The sequence below is a fragment of the Panthera tigris genome, chromosome A2, assembly GCF_018350195.1.
Source record: "Panthera tigris isolate Pti1 chromosome A2, P.tigris_Pti1_mat1.1, whole genome shotgun sequence".
NCBI lineage: Eukaryota > Metazoa > Chordata > Mammalia > Carnivora > Felidae > Panthera > Panthera tigris.
In genome coordinates, this window is record NC_056661.1 from 58271701 (window position 1) to 58299047 (window position 27347).

A 27347-nucleotide genomic window follows, 5' to 3' on the forward strand; every position below is an offset into this window, starting at 1 on the left:
AAACACCGCTGACTGGCAGCAGCCCCCAGAATCCAGCCGGCTGAACACGATCCCGCATGAGAAAGAAACCAGGCAGGTGTCCCGGCGTCCTCTGAGCAGCCGGGTGGGAGCCAGCAGCTGAACAGAGCCCAGAGCAGATGGGGACTCTGGAAAAGAGGGCTTCAGGCACGTGGCTGGGGCAGCCAAATCATGAGGGTCCCCGTGAATGCCTGCCAGGACCCTCACATGCCCAGGACAGCAGGAAACCTTGGAGACTCGGAAACCAGGGAGGAGGTATGACCAGCTGCACATTCCGGGAGCCTCTCTAAACCAGATGGGAGTTACAGGCCCCGGGAAGGAAGACAGGCTAGGACACGGATTGAGGGGTGGTGGTCCTGGAGCCAGGGCAGAGAAGGCAGAGGACCCCTCCAAGACCTGTTTGGGAGGTCAAGGTGACAGAGCAGGTGGCTGGATGGGGGCTAAGGGGGGCGAGTGGGAGGATTCCAGGCTGAGGAACAGGGGTGGACCCTGCTCACTGGGAAGGTTGGGGAGAGAGGCCGAGTTCGGTCTGGGTGGGCACTGTGTGATCATGGCTACCCCTTCTCTCCTCCACCCTGCAGGAGGAGTCACTGGGGAAGCCTGAGGTCTGAGAGCTGGCTTCCTCCTCCCCATCCTGGTGCCCAGGCTGAGGTACAGATTGGAGGGAAGAGTGGGTGGACTGGTGCTCCTTCCTGGTGGGGCCTGGAGAGCAGGTGCGGCTGCGATGTTATGAGCTGGAATTGCTGGGGAGGGCAGAGGGTGAGCTGATCTCACCATCCCCAAGACGTGTGGCTGAAGAAGCAACTCATCCATTCCTGACCAAGAGTGGGGTGGGGGGCCCGGGGCTGACAGAGGGCAGCAACCCCACAGAGAGTCTTCTTTAGGGATGTAAAGGACACAGAGTGACAGCCAGAGACGAGAGGGGAGGTTGGTACGTCCTTGACGCCAGCAGGAACCACAGGGAGAGGGGCCCAGCCAATGCACCGGATAGGGACCAGCAGACCCATGCTCCCAGGGCCTTGATGTGAAGCCGCCCTCACTGGGGGCCCAGGATGCAGGAGTACCTCTTGGACAGGGGCCAGAGGGAGCCCGGAATGTGGCGGGAAAGGCTGAAGTGACTGGCCACCCAACACCCAGCAGGAACCCCTTTTCCACAACTTCCCAAAGGTTTGGGGAGGGGCTCTAGATGGAAAACAAGTTGGATTCCAGGAAACACCAGTTTGCATGTATGAACTTGTGGGCTGTGACACTGGTACCCCATGCAGGTTCCTAACGTCCTCTGTAGAATTGATGCTCAAAATTTCCAAGGAGTTTTCTCAAAAACTTAAGTAATATGAGGGAGGGGGCCATTTGTGCACCAGAAAATATAAATAAAACTGGCTATTGAAAAACTAAATATCTAGTTAAAAAAATAAAAATACAGGGACGCCTATGTGGCTCAGTCAGTTAAGCGTTAGACTTTGGCTCAGGTCATGATATCTTGGTTCATGAGTCTGAGCCCTGCGTGGGGCTCGGAGCCTGGAGCCTGGAGCCTGCTTCGGATTCTGTCTCTCCCTCTCTCTCTGCCCCTCCCACACTCACACTGTCTCTGTCTCTCTCTCTCAAAAATAAACATGAAAAAAAGTTTTTTTAATGTATAAAGATTTAGATAGGAAAAAGTAAAACAATAGAAAAAGATACCATACACTCATCAAAAGAAAGTACAGCCAGATCAATTTCAGACAATCAATTTCAGACTTCGGATTCTGTGTCTCCCTCCCTCTCTGCCCCTCCCCTGCTTAAGCTCTGTCTCTCTCTGTTTGTCTCTGTCTCTCAAAATTAATAAACATAAAAAAATAATAAAAAATTTAAATAAATAAATAAAAATACAAAATGAGGAGACACTGCCACACACACACAGCAGACAAGAGCTAATACTCTGTCTAATAAAGTGCCTACTGGTCAATAGTCAGAAAATAAAGAACCCATCGATAAAAACGAGCAAAGGGCAGCTACCGGCAAGTCACAGAATAAGTTAACGCTCGTCATTTATCATGTAAAAATGTCCAGCTTCCCTGGATGTTTAGATGGTTACACAAATTAAATTTTGAAAAGAATGGAACTTTGACTTTTACAACCAATTTGATAAAGAATAAAGCCTTGTATTGGTATTTCAAAGGATATGGAGAAAAAACTCAAGCTGTTTTGTTGTTAAAAGGAGCACAGACTACTCTGGGGTTCAATCTGATGATAATAGAGCCTACAATCTGATTCCCTGACCCGCCAATTCTCCTTCTATGACCCAGACATACTGGGAGCGCCTGGGAGTGGATTTCAGATTGACCTGATCTGGGCCTCCAGGTGGGCGTGGGGGCAAAAGTCTTAGGACTCAGGTCTCCACGGAAGTATCTTCAGGGAAGCACTCAATCTGGGACCGTACCCCCCTCTCCGAAGCCCAGACCCCAGCAAAGATCGGCCCTCCTGTACCCCACACCAAATAAGACCCCCTGACCCCCATCCCATCAGGCTAAATTTGTTCTTTATACCAACATACTCACTTGATTTTCCTAGAATATTCCCTCCCAGCAAAGTCCCGGGAACCCTTGAGGCTTTGGCAACAGCGGCTAAAATGGGTTCTAAAGAGGTTTTGTGTTCTCGAGGCAGCACTGCAGCCCCAGGTCAGGCTCCCTGTGCCCCGCAGATGCAGGGGTGTCCTGTCCCAACTGTGGGCAGGCAGCCCTTTCTGGGCACTCTGGCTCCTGAATGCGCTTTTATAGAAATAGGCGACTCTTGGGGGTGGGACTGGGTTCAAGAGATCCAGTCAAATGGACGGTCTCCCATGAGTCACATACTAAGAGTGTGGACCCAATCAAGCGTCGCTTGATTGATTGGCCTTTAGCTGAGCCTGAGGAGCTCCAGCCATGTTGGGGGACGGGGAGCTGCAGGGACAGGGACCAGCTGATGTAACGGTCCAGAGGGCCTGGCAGGAGCCAACCTTTTAGGGGAAGAGGGAGCCAGACAGCAGGTTCCAGGGCCTTGTGCATGCCGCCGGAGATGTGGGTCTCTCCATGCAGCAGCAGTGGGAGCCATTGCAGACTTTTCATCGGAAGCCGTGGTGTGGGGGCGCCTGGGTGGCTCAGTCGGTTACATGTTCGACTCTCGACTTCGGCTCAGGTCAGGATCTCACGGTTCCAGGGTTCAAGACCCAAATCAGCCTCAGCGCTGACAACACAGAGCCTGCTTGGGATTTTCTGTCTCCCTCTCTCTTTACCCCTCCCCTGCTAATGCATGCTCGCTCTCTCTCTCTCTCTCTCTCTCCTCTCTCTCTCTGTCTCAAAAATAGATACATAAACTTAAAAAAAAAAAAAAAAAGAAGAAGAAGAAGCCACCAGTATTCACCAGGGGCCAATCCTGCCTTGGACCAATCTGAATTCAAATGTTCTGAATGCACATACTTGGTTGGGTACAATCATTTAGGTACTTGCACAATAATCCCCAGAATTTCCAAAGTTTAATGAAAGCTTACTCTGTACCAGACTTTGTTCCAAACGCTCTAAGGGTATCAACTATTTCTAAAAAAAAAAACAAAAACAAAAACAAAAAAAACCCACGGGCCCAAAATGGCATCACAAGGCCAAGTCAGCAAACTAAGACTTAAAATCTACCCCAACTGCAGTTTCAACCTCCCGGGAATGTAACCTTTAACCGGTCAGTCAGGAATTTTCTGGTCAAGACCAATAAGGGAATCTGTCACTCGGGCCCCCTTTCATCCCTCAAAGGAAGATGAGGTAACCCAGCTAGTAAAAACCCTTTTGTCCACACTGAAGTTGCCCTCCCCTGAAAGAATCCTTTTTACGTTTACGATGTCCTTGTTCGACCTTTAAAAACCTTTCCTTTTCTGTAACTCCTTGGAGCTCTCCTCTACTGGGGAAGTGGGATGGTGCCCAAATCATGAATCATCTAATAAAGCCAATTAGGTTTTCAGATTTACTCAGTTGAATTTTGTTGCTTTAAAACACTCTTTTAATGTTCACATCGCCCTTCAAGACCCGCCATAGCACAACCATCAGGACCCAGAAAATCCAACCATTTATTTTTTATATAAAAAATTTTTTTTTAAATATTTTTATTTATTTTTGATAGAGCACAAGCAGGGTACGAGCAGAGAGAGACACACACAGAATCCAAAGCAGGCTCCAGGCTCTGAGCCTTCAGCACAGAGCCTGACGTGGGGCTCGAAGTCACGAACTGTGAGATCATGACCTGAGCCGAAGTAGGACGCTCAACTCACCGAGCCACCCAAGCGCCCCTATTTTTTGTAATGTTAGTTTATTTATTTATTTTTGAAAGAGAGAGACAGAGACAGAGAGCACAAGCCGGAGAGGGGGAGGGCGAGAGGGAGACACAGAATCCCAAGCAGGCTCCAGGCTCTGAGCTGTCAGCACAGAGCCCCAGGCAGGGCTCGAGCTCACAAACCCTGAGATCGTGACCTCAGCCAGAGTCAGATGCTCAACAGACAGAGCCACTCAGGCGCACCGAAAATCCAGTCATTTAAAATGTGAGGCTGTGTTTTTGTTTGTTTGTTTTTTTATGAGGCCAATACAAATTCCAGGGCACGAGAAGCCCCAAGGTAAAAATGGCGAAATGTATATAGGACACAACTGATCATCCCAAGCGACCAGGAGTACTCACTTCTTATACTCACCACAACCCTGACTGAGGAGGAGGGCAGGGCAGGGCCCGAACTTCCTCCCTTAAGACTGGTGCTGACACTGGGGTTCTGGCTCTAGTGCCTTCCCCACTTTGCGGAGGAAACTGCTTCCCTCGTGAAGGGGACAGAATTGCTGTGGTTTCCATGCCTCTGGTCTCAGTATCACAGGACTAGCATGCATACTAACATTTATATAAGGGAAGCTTTGACATGTCACATTCAGACTGCACAAAATGCCACAGCTCATGTCGGGCAGTGATCTCTCAGAGCCCTGATTCCCCGTGGGTACTCATGTCATTGCCTCTTCCCTGCCCTTTCAGACCCAGAAATGGCAAGGACTCCCTACTGTCCAGAGTCCCTGGGCGCCTTACTCTCCCTTCTTGGTTTCCTTACCTCCTCCCAGGCCTCTGAAAATAGTTTGTTCATTAAACATTAAATATTCCTTAATGAACCACTTGAGTGTTTCACAGCAGAACCTTGAGTGATACACCTCCCTTGATTCTTCAGAATGGCTTTTACCTCCAGTGGTATTTTGTCCAATACCTCCATTACCACACATGCCTTTGTTGAGTCACCAGTGGTACCTGCCAGTACGTATCTTTCAATAACTCTTTTTATCCATTCATGATTAATTTGCTTAATTAATTTGCTTAAATTAGCAAATCAGTAGCTGTATTCTCCCTCCAAGGACATTAGATTATTTGTACCATTTTTGTATTATCCTCTTATGTATCCTAACATTCTGTATTGATGTTAGGAACCTTAGTTCTGACCTTGATATTTAATTTTTTAAATCAACACTTATTTACATTTAACAATAGTGACTCTGTTCACTCCTGCTTTTTGACTTACAATTTCTTTCTGGACTCATTTCCTTTTACATTTTTATTCTGTAATTTCTATAATACAATTATAGGTAATATAATTAATATAATTATATAATTATATATACAATTATATAATTAATCTATAATATAATTTCTATAATTCATGTAATTCTATGATTTCTATTCTGTAATGCATTCTATAAAGACCTACACATGATAAAATTTGGGAAGTTTTTATATGTGACAACTTATTTTATTCTCAGTTTTTATTGATAGTTTGTCTGGGTATAGAATTCTAGGTCCAGGGTTACTTGGTCTTAGCAATGCAAAAATATTGTTTCATTAACCCTTTACCTCCACTTTTACTTCTGACATCTCTGATTTTTATCAGAATCTCTTTCCTTATAAATAAACAGTGAATTTCCCCCCTGGTAATTAATATTATTGTTTCTCCATCTCTTCATATTTTGGCACATCTATGGAATGTAATTATGATTCATTTTTGTTCCATGATGATTTGCTTCACTACAGACGTGGTGTGTTCTATTTGAAGTTTAATTTCTTTCTTCAGTTTTAAACATTTTTAACATTCATTATGTTGATTAATGAGACACCAATATAACCAAAGAAAATCTATAACTTCTAGAGAGATTAAGCCAGAAATGACCATGACAAATGAACATAAGAATAAAGTTGGAGGACATAGACTACCAGATTTTTTGTAATGTTTATTTTTAAGAGTGAAAGAGGTGAGCGCGAGCAGGGGAGGGGAAGAGAGAGAGGGAGACACAGAATCCAAAGCAGCTCAGGTTCTGAGCTGTCAGCACAGAGCCCGATGCGGGGCTCAAACTCACAAACCTCGAGGTTATGACCTGAGCCAAAGTTGGACGCTTAACTTACTGAGCCACCCAGGTGCCCCCATACACCACAGATTTTAAAACATACTATAAAGCTATAGCAAATAAGCCAGAACGGTATTTACATATCTATATATAGGTCTATATATATCTATATATAGGTTTGTACATATAGGTATTTATATATCTATAAACAAATATATTATTGCTACATGTAACAAAAGGGATGAATCTTACACATTATATTGAGCTAGAGAAGCCAGACATAAAGGAGTTCATTCTGTATGATTTCAGTTATAAAAATTTGAGAACAGGCAAAAAAATAATTTATAGTGATAGAAGTTAGAACAGAAGTTACTCTTGGGATGGGGATGTGTAATTTGAGAGGAAAGGGCTCATGGGAACCTTCTGAGGGTTGGGGATAATTTATATATTGACCTGAGCTTTGGTTGCATGTATGTCTAAATATATAAAAATTCATTGACATAATGGGAGTTCCCAAGAGAGAGGAGAGCAAAAAGGAGCAGAAAAAATATCTGAATAATAGTTGAAACTTAACACATCAGATGAAAAAAAAATCTTCACATCCAAGAAGCTCAATGAAGCTCAAGTAGAATAAATTCAGAGATCCACACTTAGATAATAATCAAACATTGAAAGCCAAAATCAAAGAGAAAGTCTTGAGTGACAAAAGAGAAGTAGCTCATCATGTATAAGGGACCCTCGATTAGATTAACAGAAATTATGAAAAAAAAATGAGATGAAATAATCAAAGTTCTGGGGGTGAGGGAGACTATCAATCAAGAATTCTATGTCCAGCAAAAATATCCTTCAAAAAACTAATAATAAGTTAACAAATGCCCAAATAAACAAAACAAATACTTCATTGCCCGGTGTCCTGCCCTATAAGAAATACTAAGGAGAGTTCTTCAGGTTGGGATGAAAGGATAATAGACAGTAACTCAAATACACATGAAGAAATAAACAGCACCAGTAAATGTAACTACATAGGTAAATACAAAAGATGTTACAAATGTATGTTTTGTATATAGCTCTTTTTTTCTCCTATCCAATTTAAAAGATAACTATAGGGGTGTCTGGGTGGCTCAGTCGGTTAAGCATACAACTCTTAACTTTGGCTCGGGTCATGATCTCATGGTTCATGAGATCGAGGCCCAAATCAGGCTCTGCACTGACAGCGTGGAGCCTTCTTGGGGTTCTCACTCCCTCTCTCTCTGCTCCTCCCCCACTCGAGCACACACAGGCATGTGCACACACACTCTTCCAAAATAAATAAATAAACTTTAAAAAAAACAACTATAGAAAACAATACTTATCTCTGTTGAGAAGCACAACATAAGTATATAATTTATGTGGCAATAATAGCACAAAGGAGGGGGAGGGAATAGAGCTTTATAGGAGCAAAGTTTTATGTATTATTGAAATGAAGTTCATATTTAGTCAAACTAGATTATTATAATTAAAGGTGTTCATTTTAATCCCCAGGATAATCACTAAGAAAATAACTCCAAAAAATAGTAAAGGAAATCACAAGGAAATTAAAATGGTACACTGGAGAACATATATTTACTACAGTAAGGGATGACTAGAGGAACAAACAAAACAAAAGATATAGAGCAAAATAGCAGACATAAATCCTACCTTAACACTAATTACAATAAATATAAATGGATTAATCATTTCAATTAAAAGGGAAAGGTTAGCAGAATAGATTTAAAAAATTTTAAAACATGGGCGCTTGGGTGGCTCAGTTGGTTAAGCATCTAACTTTGGCTCAGGTCATGATCTCATGGCTCCTGAGTTGGAGTCCTGCACTGGGCTCTGTGCTGACAGCTCAGAGCCTGGAGCCTGCTTCAGATTCTGTGTCTCCCTCTCTCTGTGTCCCTCCCCTGCTCACACTCTGTGTCTCCCTGTCTTTCAAAACTGAATAAATGTAAAAAAAAATTTTTTTTTAAAACTAACAGAATTGAAGGGAGAAATAAACAATTCAACAATGATATGAGGTTTTGATACCTCACTTTAATAATAGAACAACTGAGACTGAATATCAATAAGAAAACAGAAGATGTGAACAAAACTATAAATCAACTAGATTTAACAGAAATCTACACAACAATAGCAGAACACATTCTTCTCAAATGCACATTAAACATTCTCCAAGATTGACCAGTTGTTACACCATAAAACGAATCTCAATAAATGTAAAAGGATTTAAATCTTACAAAACGTGGTCTTCAACCACATTAGACTAAAATTGGAAATCAATAACAGAATTTGGAAAATTCACAAGTATGTGGAAATTAAGCAACACACTTCTAAATAACCAATGGGTCAAAGAAGAAATTGCAAAGGAAATTAGATGAATGAAAGCAAAAACACAACATACCAAGAGTTATGGGTTGCAGTGAAAGTGCTCAGAAGAAAATTTTTACCTGTATGTAGGAGCTAAGGTTATAAAACTATTAGAAGATCATATAAGTATAAATCTGGATGACTTTGGAATTAGGCAATGATTCCTGGGATATGACACCTAACACACAAGCAACCACTGAAAAATGAATACATTGGACTTCATCAGAATTAATATTTTTGTGTGCTTCAAAGAGCACCATCATGAAAAGATGCATAGAATGAGAAAACATATTTATAAATCATATATCTAATGAGAGACATTTATCTAGAATAGATTTGTTAAAAACTCATACAGCTCAACAGTAAAAGGCAAAAACAATTTAATAACGGGCAAAGGACTTGAATAGACATTTCTCCAAAAATAACGATATAAAAGTGGCCAATTACCTTATAAAAAAGTTGCTCAACATCAGTGGTCCTTAGGGTAATGCAAATCAACCACAAGCATGTCATACCCACTCAGGATGGTTATAATAAAAAGACCTTAACCAGTGCTGCTAAGGAGGTAGAGGAAGTGGGACCCCCACACATTGCTGGTGGGAATGGAAAATGGTGCAGCTACTGTGGAAGACCGTTCCTCACTTCTTCAATGAGTTATTTATAGAGTTGCCATATGACCCACCAGTTCCTCTCCTAGGTTTATCCCCAAGAGAAACAAAGACATCTGGCCACAGAAGAGCTTGTACACGAATGTTCATAGCAGCGTTATTCAAAGTAGTCAAAAAGTCAAACAACCCAACTGTCTGCCAGTCATGAGTAGATAAACAAAATGTATCCGAACAATAAGATATTGTGCGACCACAAATAGGAATGAAATCTAATACATGCTACAACAGGACAAACCTTGAAAATATTATCCTAAGTAAAAGAAGCCATGTATTTATATGAAATGTCCAGAGCCGACAAATCCATAGAGACAGAAATTAAATTAGTGGTTTCCAGGGGCTGGGGGGAGGTGAGAGTAGAGAGTAACTGCTAATGAGTATAGAGTTTCTTTTTGAGGTGATGAAAATGTTATTCAATTAGATAGTGGTGATTCACAAACACAAGCTTTGAATATAATAAAAACCACTGAATAGCATAGTCTGAAAGGGTGGATTATATGGAATATGAATTATATCTCAATAAAAATATTCATTGAGCTGTACACTTCACATTAATTCACTTTACTGTATATATGCCATTTTGCAGTAGAAAGTAAAAAGGGGGATATATTTAGATTAATCTAAATTAAAAGAGAATAAAAATGTGCATCGCTATAATAATCAACTGCAATGCATCGTTATTGATTGATCCTAGGGTGTTTTTTTTTTAATTTACAAAATATATTCTGAGGACATTTATGCAAACTTGAATATGGAGTAAAATAAGTATGGGATGCTGTAGTGGAACTGATTGACCATTGTCGTAGGTAGGAGGATGGTATATGCGAATGGAGAGAACATCCTGATTTTTTGGAGGTTCCTCCTGGTACATCCTGTTTCTAATGTATTTTTCAGTAGTTTAGCAGTGTGTATGTGGACAGAGGGACAGAGAGTGAGAGAGAAAAGGAGAGGAAATATGGCAAAATGTGAATACTTGCTGAATTCAGACTATGAAGCCCGGATGTTCTTTCTGCTTATTCTGGTGTTTTAAGTTTTTCCATAGTAAAAATGTGAAAAAGAGAGAGAAGAGAGAGCATGACCGTGAATGTCTGAGGATCAGGCGGGGGATCGGGGACATGGGAGGGAAGAACCGATGGCCCTCTGTCCAGAGTAGATTATCCCCTTGCCTCCTGATCCAAACAGGATCTCATACCTGACCCCATCAGACAAAATCTGCTCATCAACTATCCCACGCTTTGATATCCTTCTTTGTCTCTGTGCCTGGAGGGATTGGCCTCGAACATTCCAAGACAGGGAGATGGCCACCACTGGGGCACTGTGAGCTCCAAGCAATGATGGCCTCTGCCCTACATTGTTCCTGTCACCTAGGGATGAAGGGGAGTGAGACAGGTGGTGGTCAAGAAGAAGGGGCTATGACCAGGTATGACTTGAAGGAGAGTATAGTTTCAGAGTCCACTCTCAAATGGTGCTCCTCCCCTAACTTAATCATAACCAAGAACCCGATTGGACTGATCCAGTAATCTCTTTATCCCAGCAACAGGTACAGACAGGATTGTGTTGGATGCTGGCACGGAGAGGGTCCAGGGTATGCAACTGATCTAGTTATCACAGATCAGGGAAAGATCGCCAACCAGAGGCCTTTGAGCTGGGTCTGAAGGGGGAAGATGTTGGGGAGCGGGGGCCTTTGGGGCAGAGAGAAGCCCATCTACCAGGGATCCAGGGGAGAAGCATATCCCTTTCAGGAGCCAGGATCCCTGTGGGTCAGTGTGGCTGGAGCAGGAAATTAAGGGCAGGTGTGGAGCTGGGCCAGCAGGATGCTGACCTCCCAGACCCCCTGGCCCGTCTCTGTCCTACATCCCACCTCAGCAAGGAGCAACCACTGCAGAGTTTTAATAAGGTCATGATGTGCTCAGTGGGCATCTGCCAGTCCTGAAGTTTGTACAATTTGGGGCAGCTCCCCGAAAAATAATGCAAATTTAAAAATGTAAAATGGCTAGCCACACCTCCTCCCCCCACCCTGGGCCTGGAAAGGGGCTTTATTGACCTATGACCCCATCTCATGCCCACTCCCCCTGGGAGGTAGGTGCTGCTGTGACACCACCCCCCAGCACTCCCACCATGACCAAAGCAGTGGGATCCAGGAAATAACATTGTGACGCATGTGGGTTGCCACTATTGCGAGGCTAATTCCTAAAACATATATTTTCAGAGCTCTCTCATGTCCCAAAGGCCCAAAAGTAGGGAAAGTTAAGAGCTGGTTGCACTGTGAGGAAGTTGAAAAGCACAAAGGGCAGGGGCCGTAACTTCCTGCCCCAACCTCACCCCCAGAGGTCCATCTGGTAGCCTGCATGTTGGGGAGACCGAGGAGGCTCTCAGAGGCAGAGTTCATTTCCCATTTCCTAGCCCCAAAGTCGACTTGAGTTGACTCTGGGGTTACTGTCCCCATTTCAGAGAGGAGACTACAGCCTTTGGCTCAGACCCCCCTGGGCACACCACTGGTCCATAGGGAGTGTGCTGATGCTGACCGATGCGGAGACTCAGTCTTGGCAAATGAATGCTTTTGTCCTTCCTCTCTTGTTTTTCTGCTTGATCTGTCACTTTCTGAGAAGGGTGTGTTGTTAAATCCCCCACATTCGTGGCTTTATTTATATATGTTGAGGCTTCTTTTTTTTAAGCCAATAGAGGCGATTTATTCTCAGTGGAATGTGCCTTTGATCAAAAGTAAGTATGCTTCTTTGTACTTTTTAACATTTTTGCCCTCAATTATATTTTCCCACATAATTTGGTTCCACTTTTTTGTCTACATCTGTCTGTTGTATCTTTTGTATTATTGTATTTTTCCCATTTCTCTCTATTCCATTTTAGGTACATCTTTTGTGAATAAAGTGCAGCTGGATTTTGCATTTTAATCCAATTGGAGGGTCTCTGTCTTTTAATTGATTAATATAATCCCTTTGCATTTATTCCTCCTGGTTTTTTTCTATTTATTACTTTTGCTATTTTCCCCAACCTGACATTCCTCATTTAATTCCTTTTGTTTCATTTTTCCTCTCTACTTCCTTGAAAGTTATACCTTTTATTTCTGTTTTTCCAGTCATTATCTTTAAATTAACACATACACATATATTATTGAAATTCTAGTGTTAACTAACATCTTTCTCCCAAAATATACTTGTCTCTCAAAATCTTTTCATTCAGAGTGACTCCTGTCCTGCCACCTGCCCCATCCCTTCTCACTGGCTCCAGTGTTATCACTGGAAACTTCCACTTAGTAATGTCTTGCTTTATTGTTTTAATTGATACTTTTCAATCATATCATGAAGATTTCTGATGTTCTCACCATCTCAGTGTGATCCTTTGTGAGAGAGCCGTGTGGATTATACCACTTCCCCTCATAGTGCTATAGTTCTGCTTTATAGATTTTCAAGTTTGTTCTTGCGTATATTTCTTCTGTTCTGTTCCTTTCATTAGTATGAAATGTACATCTTGGTGATGCGTTTCTATTTGCCCCACAAGATCCCTTTTCTGCCCTTCGTGGTAGCCCAGAGGCTGTCATGGACTGTAGATTTTAGACCCTGACCTCTCTGGCTTCCGGGAGACTAGAGGGTGGGAGGAGAAGTGAGCTCAGGTTCCAGTTTCACCCACCATCCAGTCCAGGGCTGTGGGCTGGCCACAGACACATTTCTTATCAAAGACTACAGCCACTGCCCCTCTCCTGCAGCTGCAACTTCCCTGGGTCCTGGGAGCATCATCCTCTCTCCATCCTCTGGAGACCTAGGCTAGTCCTTGGGCACCTCACCAACTCTTATTTGTTCTTTTAGCCTGCCGATACTTCTGTAAATCAACTTTTGTTTTACTGATCACTCTTCCATTAACCCTTCAAGTGTTTCTTTCCGGAACATGACTGATCCATGATCTTTGATCCTTTAAAATGGGTTTTGCCTTGGATTTTATTTTGCCCTATAGACCCTCCTTTGTGTGTGATAATATTTACCTGTCAGTCTTTATCTTTTAATAGACGTGTTTAGTCCATTCACACTTGCTGCCCTTAATTGAGTGAATCAATACCATCATTGCTCCTCACCGGAGACTATGTTTTGGCACCACCTTACCCCTCTCTGCTCTTCTCACATATCCCAGACTATTTTCAATCAATATTTCTATAAACCAAATACCTTTAACGTATGTCTCTGCTCACCGTTGCTCCTTGTCTTTCGCAACTTCCTCCTGGATTTTTTTCATTACTCAAGTCCTTGCTTTATTCATTGTTTCAGTGAGATCTGTGAAGGCAGTAAGCTTCTTAGAATACATTTATATTCAAAATATATTTAAATTCACCTCATCGTCAGTCTTTGCTGGCGGTGTGGCTAGGTATAGAAAGTCAGGTGCAGAGTTAACTGTGTTTCGGCCCTTAATAGACATTGTTCTTCAACTCATTCCCTCCACTTCTGCTGATTTCATGTGAAACTCATTCTTTGTAGATCGTCTGTATTTTGCTGGTAACTATCAGGGCTGAGCTAGTATCCGTGGTGTAACGAAATTTTACTTCTTTGTTTTACGGTGGTCTGCTCTTCTCTACACTGGTGTGTTTTCAATTTGAAGATTAACTTATTTCTTTGATGCAACAGGCTCTCCATCTCATTTCTTGAAAATATCGCTTCCTATCTAGTCCTTGCCTTCCATGCAGAAGTCCCTACTAGATAGATATTCAGACTTCTAGATTCCATGTCCCTCAAACTTTCCATCTATTTTATTCCTTTGTGTTGCATTGTTTTGCAATGGGCTCAGTCCATTAGCCTTTCAGATGAAATATTCTATACTTGATTTCCATAATCTCTGTTTTTTATAACTCTCTGCCTTTGTTTTCTAGATACAGTAGTAGTCCCTATTTCTCTAGTGGTATGGCTGATAGTGTTTGTTTAATGATAGCTTTTAGAAATTCCTGAAGACTAGTGTGTTAGCCCTTCCTCAAGTAAGGGTTGAGGATGGCGTCCACATCCCTCAGACGGCTGCCGACCTCTGCTTGCATTCCTCTGTTCCGGCAGAAATCTCTTACTCGGCAGTTCTCTCCGTTTTGGAGATTTCTCGTGGTCTCAGGTCTACCCCAAGGCCCCCTGCTTGTGTGCAAGGGGAAAGGTGCTTTCTCTTCTAAATTGTTGAATGTTTTCATTATTGGTATGGCTATAGCACCAGAAGAGGCCAGTCTAGCCTCTTTCTCTATGAAAGCCATCGAAGGTTTTCTCCTTTGCCATTTTCTGCTTTCTGTTGCTACTGTGAATGGGACATTTTCCCATGGCATCATTGTTACATGTTGGATTCTCCAGGAAGCTGACTCTTGGGACCGGTGCCAGAGAAGAGAGGGGAAAGAAGCAGGACTGGGCGGAGAGAGAGCAGGCTGTGATGCTGGCCCCATGGGAAGCCCATCAGCGCTGTCTCTGTGGCTATGACCCCTGCCTTCCTCCGTCATTGGATGTGTTTAGCCCTGGGAAGGGTGTGTTCTTCATCGGATGGCTCTTTGCCTCTGATGCCATCCCTGAGGGGCTGTCATCTGAAGCTGTCTGCTGACTGCACTTCCAGCAGATGGAGCACCAGTCCTTCCATGGAGGAAGGTCTCGGTGACACACCTCTGTGCCTATCCCAGTTTTTTTTAACTGGCTCCTTATATTTATAGGGAAGTTATTTACTGGGGTATATTTATCCTTCATTCAGCTACCTTACAGAAATCCCCTAAACCATAATGAATTTTCCATTTATTCAGGGAGATGTAATTGTACACACATCAATTAATGATAATGTTCTTGTTTACAGGAGTTACACCTCTCATTTCAGTTTCCTTCTGTTATTGCATTGGCCAGAATTTACCCCAATATAAATGTTTATAAAAATGGCCACACAGAGGCAGGGGGTGGGGATGGGAGAAACGGGTGAAGGAGGTCAAAAGGTACAAACTTCCAACTATAAAATAAATAACTCACAGAGATGTGATGTTCAGCATGGTGACTCTAGTTAATAACACTGTACTGTACATTTCAAAGTGGCCAAGAGAGTAAAGCTGAAAAGTTCTCATCGTAAGAAAAGAATCTTTTTGTAACTACGTAAGGTGACGGATGTCAGCTGGACTTACTGTGATCATTTTTAAATGTATACAAATATCGAGTCATGTTATACACCTGCAACTCATATAATGTCATAGGTCAATTATAGCTCAATAAAAACAAATTAAAAATAAATGGTCGTAACCAAGAGCTCTGTTTTACTCCTGATTGCCCATGAGAATCTTGAGTGATATTAGCTGTTGCTGTGAAATGTTTCTTGTCTCCATTTAAGGAAAACTCCTTTTAAGCCACATTAAAAAAAAAAAAGTCAGTAAAGTGGAGAGTGATAACAGCTAGAGCACTATGTCATGAGTGGCATTGTTTTGTTCTCCTGTATTTATCTGATAGGTACTGCCTACCTGTGGCCAATGATACTGGTTTCCCATTGAAATGTTGCTTAGTGAACCCCGTGCATTCCTGATGATCGCCCTCTGGCTTCTAAGTGTCCTCAAGCAGTGCATGTAGCAGCCTATTCTAGAATTTTTCCTGGGACTGATATCTTCCAGCTCACGGGGCTCCAACCCCTCCGATCCACCCTTTGACAGATGGAAGCATCTTTTGTCTCTCACCAACCCCGCCCCCCCCCCACGGTAGCAATGCTGTGTCCTCACTTCCCTCACTTGGGAAGGTTGGAGGCACACTGGTTCTGGGAGAGGCTGCTGCAAGGACACGATCCGAGTATCAGAAGTTCTGGGATCTGGCTGGTGCTCTCCTCCCATCTCAGTCCCCATTTCTGTGACCCAGATGTGGGCCCCTCCTTCCCATCTGAGGATAATTTCTCCCTGAGGGGTCAGAAGGAGAGTCAAAGCAGGAAGACCCTTCTAGGCTCTGCTGTGCCGGCTGGCAAGGCTGAGCTGGGCCTTCAAGATAGCAGGAGGAGACAGAGAAAGTCCCTTCGAGGTGTCCCTTTTCCCCAGCTGCCGCTTTCCCACAGGGTCCTCTTCCTTTTCTGAAGGATCTGGAACCTCCGTTTGCTCTCCATGAGTCAGATCATGTCTCCCCCAGTATCGCACTCACTGGTTATGTTTTCTTCTTGCTCACAACCCTGCCGTGGCCTCACGGTCCTCAGAGGCTCTGCTGTCGGCCCTCCATCGATCCGGCATGAAATCAGGCATCACGTCCTGGGGATGTAAAGACCCTCTTAATTCTCACCCAATCCTGCTGATTACCTTCCTCAGAAAGTCTCAGTTTGCCTCTAAACTGCCTGTAACATCTCTCTAACTGGCTTTAATCTCCTTTTTGATGGAGAGAGAGAGAGAGTAGGCATCGGGCCCAGGGCCTTGGCAAGTTGGAAAAGCTGGCTGGAATTGATGGCTGTTGTAGGGATTCATTGTGCCTGGCTCACACTCACCTTCAGCGACAGTGGTACCAGCTTTCAAGTTTTGGTGGAGATCCACAGACACATTAGTTTAGGGTGTTCAAGGCGAACAAAAGTGAAGAGAACTTACGTAGTAGATAAAAACATAGGTGGTCTGACGCCATGAGCAAATGCACAGTGACAGAGGTTTGGGGGACACTGGTTTATAGACTGAAGCCTGACATCAAGCATGTTCCCACTCCAACCCGATTTTCCCACATCCCCACCATGCCCCCAGGGGCCAGGTGACGGCAGTCACTGCCTTGGGCCTCCCTGTCTTGGGGCCCCCTACCTGGACGGTTCATCCTCCTCACTGCCTTGCGACAAAGCCATGCCTCGGTCAAGTCAGCTCGAGGGCCAAGGCTTCTACAAATTTCTTCCATGCTGAGCTGCAAGAGACCCCAGCTGAGTCTAAGGAGTGGCTCTCCCGGGGCCTCTCCATGCCATCTCCCACTGACGGTCCTGACCCAGCCCCAGAGGGCAAGCTATGGCTGGGGGCACTTTCTCCTGCCCGTTCTGAACGGGCAGAGCCTTGCCGAGGACAGCAGGATGGCGAACACACGTGTTGAGTCAGCACTTGCTCTGTGCCACACGCTGGCAGGGCGGCTGTGTGCCTCGTGTGGGGTGACATCGCTTCTTTGGCTTGGAATGCACTCAGCTCTAAGAAACAGAAGACCCCAATTTCAGAAGCTTAAGCCAGCAAGGATTTGTCATCATACAGTCCAGAGGCAGGAGGCTGGCTCTTCCCGTCTCTCCGCCCTGCCATCCTCAGCAGACCGGCTTTGGTTCCCATGCCGTGCCTCGGACGTCACATTCTAGCTCAGGGCAGCAAGAGGCTGCAAGGCCAGGCTTGACTTTCTAGAACCCCCAGAAGACCCAGCTGACATTTCACTGGACGGTCGGGGTCCTGCGACCACCCCCGGCTGCAAGGGAGCCTGGAAAAGAGATGCTTTTCCAGCTGTGCTGAGATAATAGCTGTTCCTTCCCCAAACTAAGGAGGAAGGAGAGACGAATGGATACTGCGCAGGTGACCAAGGGCGCCTGTGTGGCACCCATTTTGCAGATGTGAGATGAGATTTTACATCTCAGAGCTGTAACCTGGAACTCTAACGAGATCTACCTAATACCATGACTGGCAACTGTCTAGCACAGCATCCCTTTTTTATCTTACTCTTTGGAGCCCAAAAAAGTCCAAGAGGAAGGAGTTCATATCATTCATTCATTCATTTATTCATTTATTTATCCAAGAAACCTGCCGTCGCTGTGCCTTATGCCGGGCACTGAAGACATGGGGGTGAATGGAGCCGGGCTCTGTCCTCAGACCTCCCAGTCCAGAGGGGAAGCTGGACCCAGCATCTCATGTGTGGCCTAGAGGCTGAGGGCCGGCTGGAATGCACTGGCAATGGGGGGTCAGCAGGTACGGGTGGGAAGGCGGACAGCATTCCAGCTGTGAGTGCAAAGAGGATGTCTACTTTCTGGGCCCCGGGAGCACTTAGTCACCTAATCTTCAAAAGAATCCTGCACACAGATACTATTTCTGTCCTTCCACCCAGAGGCAGAGAAACCGAGGCACGGAGGGCGTAAGAATTGGCCAAGTTCACACAGCCAAGTAGTCGGACCCCAGGCCACGCCCTGGCCCATGTGCCACCCTGTCTGGCCCACCTGCGTGAGGTAGTGAGCTGCGTGTCACTGGCAGCGTGCAAGCAGGAGCCTCCATCCGAGACGCTGCGTCCTAGATGGGGAAATGAGCAGTGTGACCTCCCAGTTGCCTCGTGGCCCGGCGGGTGTCTGGCATGGGGAGGCAGGGGGCGGCCGCAGCGGCTGCCGAGGCCCCGGGTGTCCAGCCCCTCTTGCAGCCATGCCGGGTGATGTTTTATGTCTTAATTAAACGGAGAGGAGTTTAATTGATGAGCAGTCGGCTGGCTGCGCCAGCTTCCTGGCTCCCTACCCCAATGACTCATGCGCGCGGCGGCCCCAGATGCCGAGAGCAGGCTAATAGATTTGCGACGCTGATCACTGCTCCAGACCCACTTAGCGAGGCCCCAGGAAGCCTCTTGCCACCCTGGGACTGGATTGAATTGCTTTTCATTTTGAACATCGTCCCATAAATCCCTCACACATCAGCCCACCCCGCAGAGGAGCGGCCGCGCTCAGGCCCCCCTCCCACGCCAGCGCGGGGGTCTCCGGCTCCATCACAGGGACAGCTGCCACAGGCTGGGCAGAGCCACTCTTGAAGGGGGGCTGGGGACATCTGTGGCCTGGCCCCATGCAGGGCCTTCCCGGCGGGGTTGTCACATGACCCGCGGGAGGGGATGTTCTTCCCTCTGCTTCACAGACGACCAGGTGGAGGCCCAGAGGGGGCAGCTGGCCTGTGCCAGGCTGCTTGGCTAGGAAGTGTGTACCTGCTGGTCTCCACCGCGGTGTTGACATCCACAGCCCCTCCCCACGGTGTCACAGGGCGGGGACTCTCTGCTTCCTCACGGGAGACTAAGTGGGGCGGAGGTGTAAGGTTTTAAAGACGCTATGGGTTCACGCTGCCCACAAACATCTATGGAGCATGTAGTCTCGGCCAGCCATGGTTTGTGAGCTGCCTTGAACCACACAGATAAAACCCCCACCCTCTAGGAGCTGACACACCCGTGGGGAGAGGCAGATATAAACAAACAAACCCAAGACACGATCAGGGTAATTAAAGGTTGTGGTAAGTGTTACAGAGACAGCCAGGCAGGTGACGGAATAATAGGGAGCGAGTGTGGGTGGGTTGTGTTAGAAGGGGAGACAGAGAGGCCTCTTCGGAGAAGGGACATCTGGGCTGACACCTGAGGGATGAGCAGGGGCTCTCGTGGGAAAAGTGTTCTGGGCAAGTGGAACAGCGAGTTCAAAGGCCCTGAGCCCTCTGGAAGGGAGAGACCCACGTGGTTGGAGCAAAGGGGGTCAGGGCCAATCCAAGATGAGTCTGAGGCCACAGAGGCCGATCACAAGAGAAAGGAATTCTGTTATTTTAGTTTATTTTTTTATTTTTTTAAAATGTTTTATTTATTTTTGAGAGAGAGAGAGACAGACAGAGCACAAGCAGGGGGAGGGGCGGAGAGAGGGAGGGAGACACAGAATCCGAAGCAGGCTGCAGGCTCTGAGCCGTCAGCACAGAGCCTGACGTGAGGCTCGAACTCATGAACTGTGAGATAATAACCTGAGCCGAAGTCAGATGCTTAACCGACTGAGCCACCCAGGCGCCCCATCAAATAATTCTGTTATTTTAAATGCAGGCCAGCAGGCAGTGGACGCGCTGTTAAGGCTCTCCCTGAATGCCCGGGCACCTTCTCACTTCCTGAATACCGGGTTCTCTGCTCTCTGGCCCTGCCCTCCCACCATGTGTGGGGCACACACCTGCTCATGTGCTCCCTTTCTCCAGTGTCCTGCCTCACGTTCCTCCCCTTCCTCCTCCCCAAATTCTCCCCACCATCCACAGCCCAGCTCTCAGCCCCCGACTCCAGGGAACCTGCCCTCACCTGTGCCGCCCACGGAAGTCCCGCCAAGTGGGCACACAGCACCTCCTCTGCCCATACCCTGGCACATCTTCTGTCTCCCCACCGGCAGATGCCTACAGGGCCTTGTGCCCCAGCCTCCCCGGCACCACCCCAGGGCCCTCTGTCACTCCAGTGTCCTAGGAGCCATCAGTGTGGTCCAACCAGCATCTCCCTGAATAGCACTGGGGTCTGGGACTTGGCGCTGGGGGCTGGGAGCATCAGGAGGCCTGACGGCCTTCCTGGGGCTTTGTGTGATGCTGCTTCTCTGCCTGGATGGGACGCCTCTCTGGTGCCGCCTCCCCTTCACCCCGCCACATGAGCACCCAGTTGGAGGGGCAGGGACTCCCAGAGTCCATATAGTTAGCAAGGGATGGCTCCAAGGGAAGCTTCTGCTCCTTTCTGGAGAGAACCTGCTGGGAGGAAAGAGGTTGGCTGACAGCCACCGGCTCCTGTGCTTCTAGGATCCACTGCACCTTCACGTGGAGGCGGAGAACCCAGTCCAGCAGGTTTTGGCGCCGGCCACTTCTGCCGGATCTGGACTCCCCCGCAGGCAGGCTGACCCCTGGGGCTTTCCACCGAGTGTGGCCAGGTTGTCTCCCAGCTGCACTGCAGCCCGAGGCTCTCCCTCCTCATCCTCCCTCCTCCCCTCTCGTTTCACAGGTGCCAGCCCCACACCCAGATCGAGGGCTCTCCCTCTCGGTCCTCCCTCCTCCCAGTCTCCCCTCCTCCCTTCTCCTTTCACAGGTGCCAGCCCCACACCCAGATTGAGGGCTCTCCCTCTCGGTCCTCCCTCCTCCCAGTCCTCCCTCCTCCCCTCTCCTTTCACAGGTGCCAGCCCCACACCCAGATCGAAGTCTCTCCCTGCCAGTTCCTGCTCCTACTTCCTTCCCCTCATCCTCCACAGGCACTGCCCCACGAGCCTCTCCACGTCTCATTCCATCTCCAGAATGGAAGAGACCAGAACTGACACACTCCGTGACCCTGGCTGAATGATCGTGGTTCCCTGGCTCTGCCCAATGACATCCCCCACTCGTGGCTTGTGGCCCATGTCTCCTGTCCCAGAGGAACATACAACCTGGCTCTCCAGTCCCGTGGTGGGTCACACCTTCTGTCTCACTTCCTTGGCAGAGTGCCTGCATGTTCCCCAGCCTGTGACCCCATTCTGAGGCAGTAACCATAGAAACAAGGCCATAAACAGCTATGGTTCACTCAGGTATGAGGTGCACCCAAGGGGGTACCCACACCCCTGATTGGCATTGCCAAGAGGGAAGGAGGAGATGTCCTCGACTCCTTCCAAGCCCATCCAAGGTATAGGCTCAGTTGCTCCTAGGGTCCACTTTCAAACCCCAAAATGCAAGCATGTTCTGAGTACTTATTAAGTGCAGGCATTTTGTGTGGGTGACATGTCACACATTGCCCTTTTAACAGGTACGGCTCGGAGAGCCTATGGAACTGGTGGCAAAACTAGGATTTAGCCCAAGTCTCCTGATTCTACGACAGGGCACTGGGGGCCACGGGGAGGCGCGGGAGCGATACTGGAGCCTGACGGGCTTGGGCGGGAACCCCAGGATTGCCAGAGATCAGGACACACTAATGTAACAGTAACTGAAACAGCATGTGGTGCTGGCCCCCAAATTGATATGAGGCTGCAGGAAGGAATTCAGAGCCCCGAAATAGACCTCCATCAGATACAGGAGGAGTTCATCAGTCGCAAAACAATCAAGACTAAATCATGGTGAAGGGAAAAATAATTCACAAGATGATGCTGAGATACCTGGAGAGCAAACCTGGGGGGAAAGAATCGATACACCAAGGACCCCATTAAATGTGAGATAAATGAAATGTCTGACTATAAACAATCCAATCATAGAAAACCTGGTGGAAACATAGCTGAAGCTTTGGCAGGTATTTGCAAGTGTTCACACCTGTCTTACAATCAAAGAAATTAAAGAAGGAAATAATAGAATTAATAACACCAACATGAAAATTCTGGAGACCTCAGAAACTAAAAAGGGTAGGAGATGTTTGCATTAAAAGGGTAGAAGGGGGGCACCTGGGTGGCTCAGTCAGTTGAGCATCCAACTTCGGCTCAGGTCATGATCTCCTGGTTTGTGGGTTCGAGCCCCGCATCAGGCTCTGTGCTGACAGCTCAGAGCCTGGAGCCTGCTTCGGATTCGGTGTCTCCCTCTCTCTCTGCCCCTCCCCCACTCGCACACTGTCTCACTCTCTCTCTCAAATATAAATAAATGTAAAAAAAAAAAGGGTAGAAGGTCAATATCATTCATAGGTCACAAGGGTTTGTTCAAACAAAAGATCCTATGGGTCAAAGTGCGTGCAACCAGGATCCAGGAGTCAAAGCAGCTAGCAGCTAACCAGGAGCAAATTTCACCCACCTCTTACCCAAAGGACTGGAAACAAAATAATGAGAGCTGTATACCTGTTGAATCCATGAAAGCTGAAAACTGAAGGAACTGCCAGCAAGGTTGCCCAGCATGGTGTCCACCCACCGCCCTGCTCGCAGTTGGGTGAATGCACACCGTCCTGTTGAAGAGGAACTTGACGGCAGGTGCCTAGAGCCAGAAAAAGTGTCAAGCCCTGGATCTGGTAGTCCCCACCCCCGGGGGACTCATCCTCAGGAAACAGTGCAAAAGCAGTGCAAAAACCCATGAGCGAGAATACATTGGTTGAAGCACTTTTCAGCATTTTATTATGGAAAATGTCAAGCCTACACAAAAGTAGAGAGAATACGATAATGAGCCCATGTGTTATCCCCAGCCCCAACCGTTATCAGCTCACAGCCAATATTGTCTCATCTCCTCCCGAAACACACACACACACACACACACACACACTTTTTTTTTGTTAGTATTTAAAGCAAATCCCAGACATCATTTTATTTTATCCATACATAATTTAATTTGTGTCTCGAGCAGATAAGGACTCTAAAAAAATCTAATCATCATATCATAATACCCAGCAAAATTAATAATTCTTTAATATCTTTTAATTTACAGCCCATGTTCAAATTTTCCCAAATGTCTTTAGATAACTTTTTAGAGTTGGTGTTTTGGAATCAGAATGCAACCAAGGGCAACGCATTGTGTTCGTAAGTCTCTCTTACTCCATAACAGCCTCCTCCTCGTTTCTTTTTTCTTCATTGAGCCATTTTAAAAGAATGCCCCCCAAATGGCAAGACGTCAACAAGCCCAATGCCAGGACCGCTTAGGCAGCATATGGTGCATCTGCCTGGGACTCCCCAGTGCCCCTGCCGTCCTGGGCAGCAGCAGCTAAATATAAACTCGGAGCAGCTGGCCATCGGCTCCTGCCCAGCCTGGCCACTGCTCACCCAGAGCTGCCACCCGCAGTGACTTGGCTGTCGGACTTGGCTGCACCCTCAGACACCCTCCCTCAGATCTGGCAGCCCAGCCCCAACACACTCACTCACGGCATGTTTGGACCTGGCCCTGTTTCGGGGCATCCTTCCTTGGCTGTGGCCGCCCCCTCCTGTACTCAACAGCTGCTGGTGAGATGCGCCCACCCTGTTCCCCCCCATGACAGCACTCAGCCATCAAAACCCACAACTAGGAGGCCAAGGAACATCACAAGAAAGGCCATGATGGGGGTGCTACGTGGCCACCACCCCACCCTGCTCACGGCCAGTACTCATAGCCCTGAATGTGGTGGGTGTGGTAGACGAGGCGGGAGTGTCCACTGAACATACAAATAAGAACAAAGGAAAGAAATAAAGGAACAAAATGGAAATGTCCATTGGACAAATAAAAGCAAAATTTTTTCAAGAAAAGGATCAGGTAAGGCGGGATGAATAGGCTTGGATTGGCTGGTTTGAATAATTTCAGGGCTCTGGGGCAGGGGGCTCTCCTGAGCTGTTTGGCACCTGGGTCCAGGAGAAGAGAAAACAGTGGTTGTATTAGAAATGGGAAAATGAAGAATATTTATAATTCCTCCTGGAATGTGTTTTAATGCAGAGGAAACTATAGCTGTGTACTTTCTAATTAAATGGAACAACCCATTCGTCCGCCCTCCATCCCTACATTCTCATTTGAGCCCACCTGTTGGAGAAGGGGATTGGCCATTGTCACGTGGTTACCATGGGAACACTCCCACCAGAGAAATGGTCAGTGCAGGTGGAGGGGGGGGGGACGGGGGACTCAACACCACAGCATGGGCATATTCTCTGCCCTTTCTCTTCCAGCCTGGAGGGCCAAAGAAGACAGCGGGTTGCTGAAAGGGGAAGGCTACCCTCCCCGGGCACAAACACCTGGGGCTCTTGATCTCAGTGACTATTGTGAAATGTAGATTTCATTATTACTCAGGTATGGTGAGGACAGCAGATCGGACGATGATTGCCATTGGAAAGAGAGCTTGTGGGGCACCCGGGTGGCTCAGTCAGTTAAGCGGTGGACTTCAACTCAGGTCATGATCTCGTGATTCGTGAGTTTGAGCGCCGTGTCAGGCTCTGTGCTGACAGCTCGGAGCCTGGAGCCTGCTTCGGATTCTGTGTCTCCCTCTCTCTCTCTCTGCCCCTCCCCCACTCACCTCTCTCCCTCCCTCCCTCTCTCTCCCTCTCTCAAAAATAAATAAACTATTAAAAATTTTTCAAAAGAAAAGAGAGCTTGTTATACACCCTGATGCCAAGAAGAGGGGACCACACCCCAGGGGACCACCCGGGAAGCCCCAGGGTCAGTCAGAAGGCTGCGGTTGGGGGAAGAGGGCAAGAACCTTTACTGTGGTGCCTTCTCTTCAGGAAAGAACCTGTGAGGCAGGGTTAACAGGCTTGGATTGGCTAGTTTCAGGGCTCTGGGGCAGAGGGCTGTCCCAAGTTGACAGTACCTGGCCCTGGGTGATGACAGCGGGTGGACATGAGCCCTGAGTGTGACAGCCCAATAGAAGAGGTGGGAGGGGGGACTCTGGATTGATTGTTTTGTATTGGAAAAGGCACATTCAAAGATGGGTCTTTTACTCTCTGGGACTTGGCTAAGCCTGGGAGTGGCAGTCCTTCCAGGGTCAGCGTGGCCCCCAAATGTCAAAGCATCAGAAAATAAAGACATAGTCAACACAGTGATTTGAGCCACAACTTTGGGAGCCTTTCTCTTAACCTGTTTCTCTCCCTCACCCCAACCATCGAATTCTGTGGGTGCTGCCTCCCACGTCGCCCTAACCTGTTCACCTCTCCTCTTCCCATGGCCATCAGCCCAGCCCAGCGTCCTCAACTCTTCCTGGACTAACCTCCAGGTAGCCCCATTGTCACCTACCATCCATTCGCTGCCCGCGCTCCTCCGCGGTGTGGCTCTGCCTCCCCACTCCTGTGAAGAGTGACCTGTTTCTGTACCCTTCTGAACCCAGGTAGTCCCCTTGACTGCTTCTGCCAATGCAATGTGGCAGAAGGGATGCCGTGCCAGTTCTGGAATGTTGCTCTTCCCTGGCCCCATAGCTTCTGCTTCTGTTCTGTAAATAGCGCCAGCCCCCTCTCCCTAGAACCAAACCCACCTTGTGCGAGAAGTTCAAGTCACACAGGGAAGGTCTGGAGGGTGAGACACTCCCTGTCAGAGAGCGAGAGACCGAGGAGCACCAGACATGAGAGGAAGAAGCCAGCCCCCACCCACACCACATGCAGCCGAGACGAACCATCCAGCCTCCCCAGATTCCTGACCCACGGAACTGTGAGCAAAATAAAATGGCTGTTCAAGAGCTCTTGGTTTTGGGGCTACTTTGTTATAGAGCAGCAGATTACCAGAACGTGACCGACCCAACAGCCAGCAACATCTTTTAGAAATGGAAACCGGATGTGCCACTGCCTGACTTAGGGTTCTCCAACTGCTTCTTATAAAATCTAAGCATCTCACCATGCTGCAAGGCTCTGCAGAGTCCGGCCCCTGCCCTCCTCTGCAAGGCCGGCTCATGCTCCTCTCTCCCCGGCCCCTCCAGGCTCTGGCCACAGGGGCCTCCCGCAGCTACCTGTGCACAGCACATTGCACCTTCTGTCCTGGTCTCCTCTCAGATGTCAACTCTTCCGCCTCCCTAGGATGGCAACTATCAAAACAATAGAAAATAACAAGTGTTGGTGAGGGTGTGGGGCAAGTGGAACCCCCGTGCCGTGCTGGCGGGAATGTAAAATGGTGCAGCCTCTGTAGAAAGCAGTATTGTGGTTCCTAAATTAAACAATGTGGGTCTTGGGGCGCCTGGGTGGCTCAGTCGGTTGAGTGTCCAACCGAAGCTCAGGTCATGATCTCACAGTTCGCGGGTTCTAGCCCCGCGTCGGGCTCTGTGCGGACAGCTCAGAGCCTGGAGCCCGCTTCGGATTCTGTGTCTCCCTCTCTCTCTCTCTGCCCCTCCCCTATTCACGCTCTGTCTCTGTCTCAAGAATAAATAAACATTAAAAGAAAATAATTTTTTTAAATGTGGTTCCTAAAATTAAAAATATGGTTACCCTATGACCCACTGATTCCATTTCTGGGAAAATACCCAAAGGATTGAAAGCAGGGACTTGAAGAGTTGTTTGCACACCCAGGTTCATAACAGCATTGTTAACAATAGCCAAGAGGTGAAAGCAACCCAGGGTCCATCAACGGATGCATGGATCAACACACTGTGGTCTATCCATACAATGGAATACGATTCAGCTTTTAAAATGTTTTTAATGTCTACTTATTTTTGAGAGACAGAGTGTGAGCAGGGGAGGGGGAGAGAGAGAGAGAGGGAGACACAGAATCGGAAGCAGGCTCCAGGCTCTGTGCTGTCAGCACAGAGCCTGATGCGTGGCTTGAACCCACCAGCTGTGAGATCATGACCCGAGCCGGAGTTGGATGCTTAAACCGACTGAGCCACCCAGGCGCCGCCTATTCAGCTTTTAAAAGGGAGGAAATTCGGACACAGGCTACAACATGGATGAACTTGGAGGATATTATGCTCAGTGAAAG

The 27347-nt window shown here is 47.2% G+C and overlaps 1 long non-coding RNA gene across 1 annotated transcript; it reads right to left on the bottom strand.

The window, feature by feature from the left end:
• Positions 1-13635: 13635 nt before the first annotated feature.
• LOC122236412 lies at positions 13636-21565 on the bottom strand. Its single transcript, XR_006214468.1, has 3 exons — positions 21485-21565; positions 16543-16646; positions 13636-13710 (listed from the first exon to the last, which is right to left on the bottom strand). It is a non-coding gene; the product is annotated as an uncharacterized LOC122236412 (long non-coding RNA).
• Between the last annotated feature and the right edge of the window lie 5782 nt (positions 21566-27347).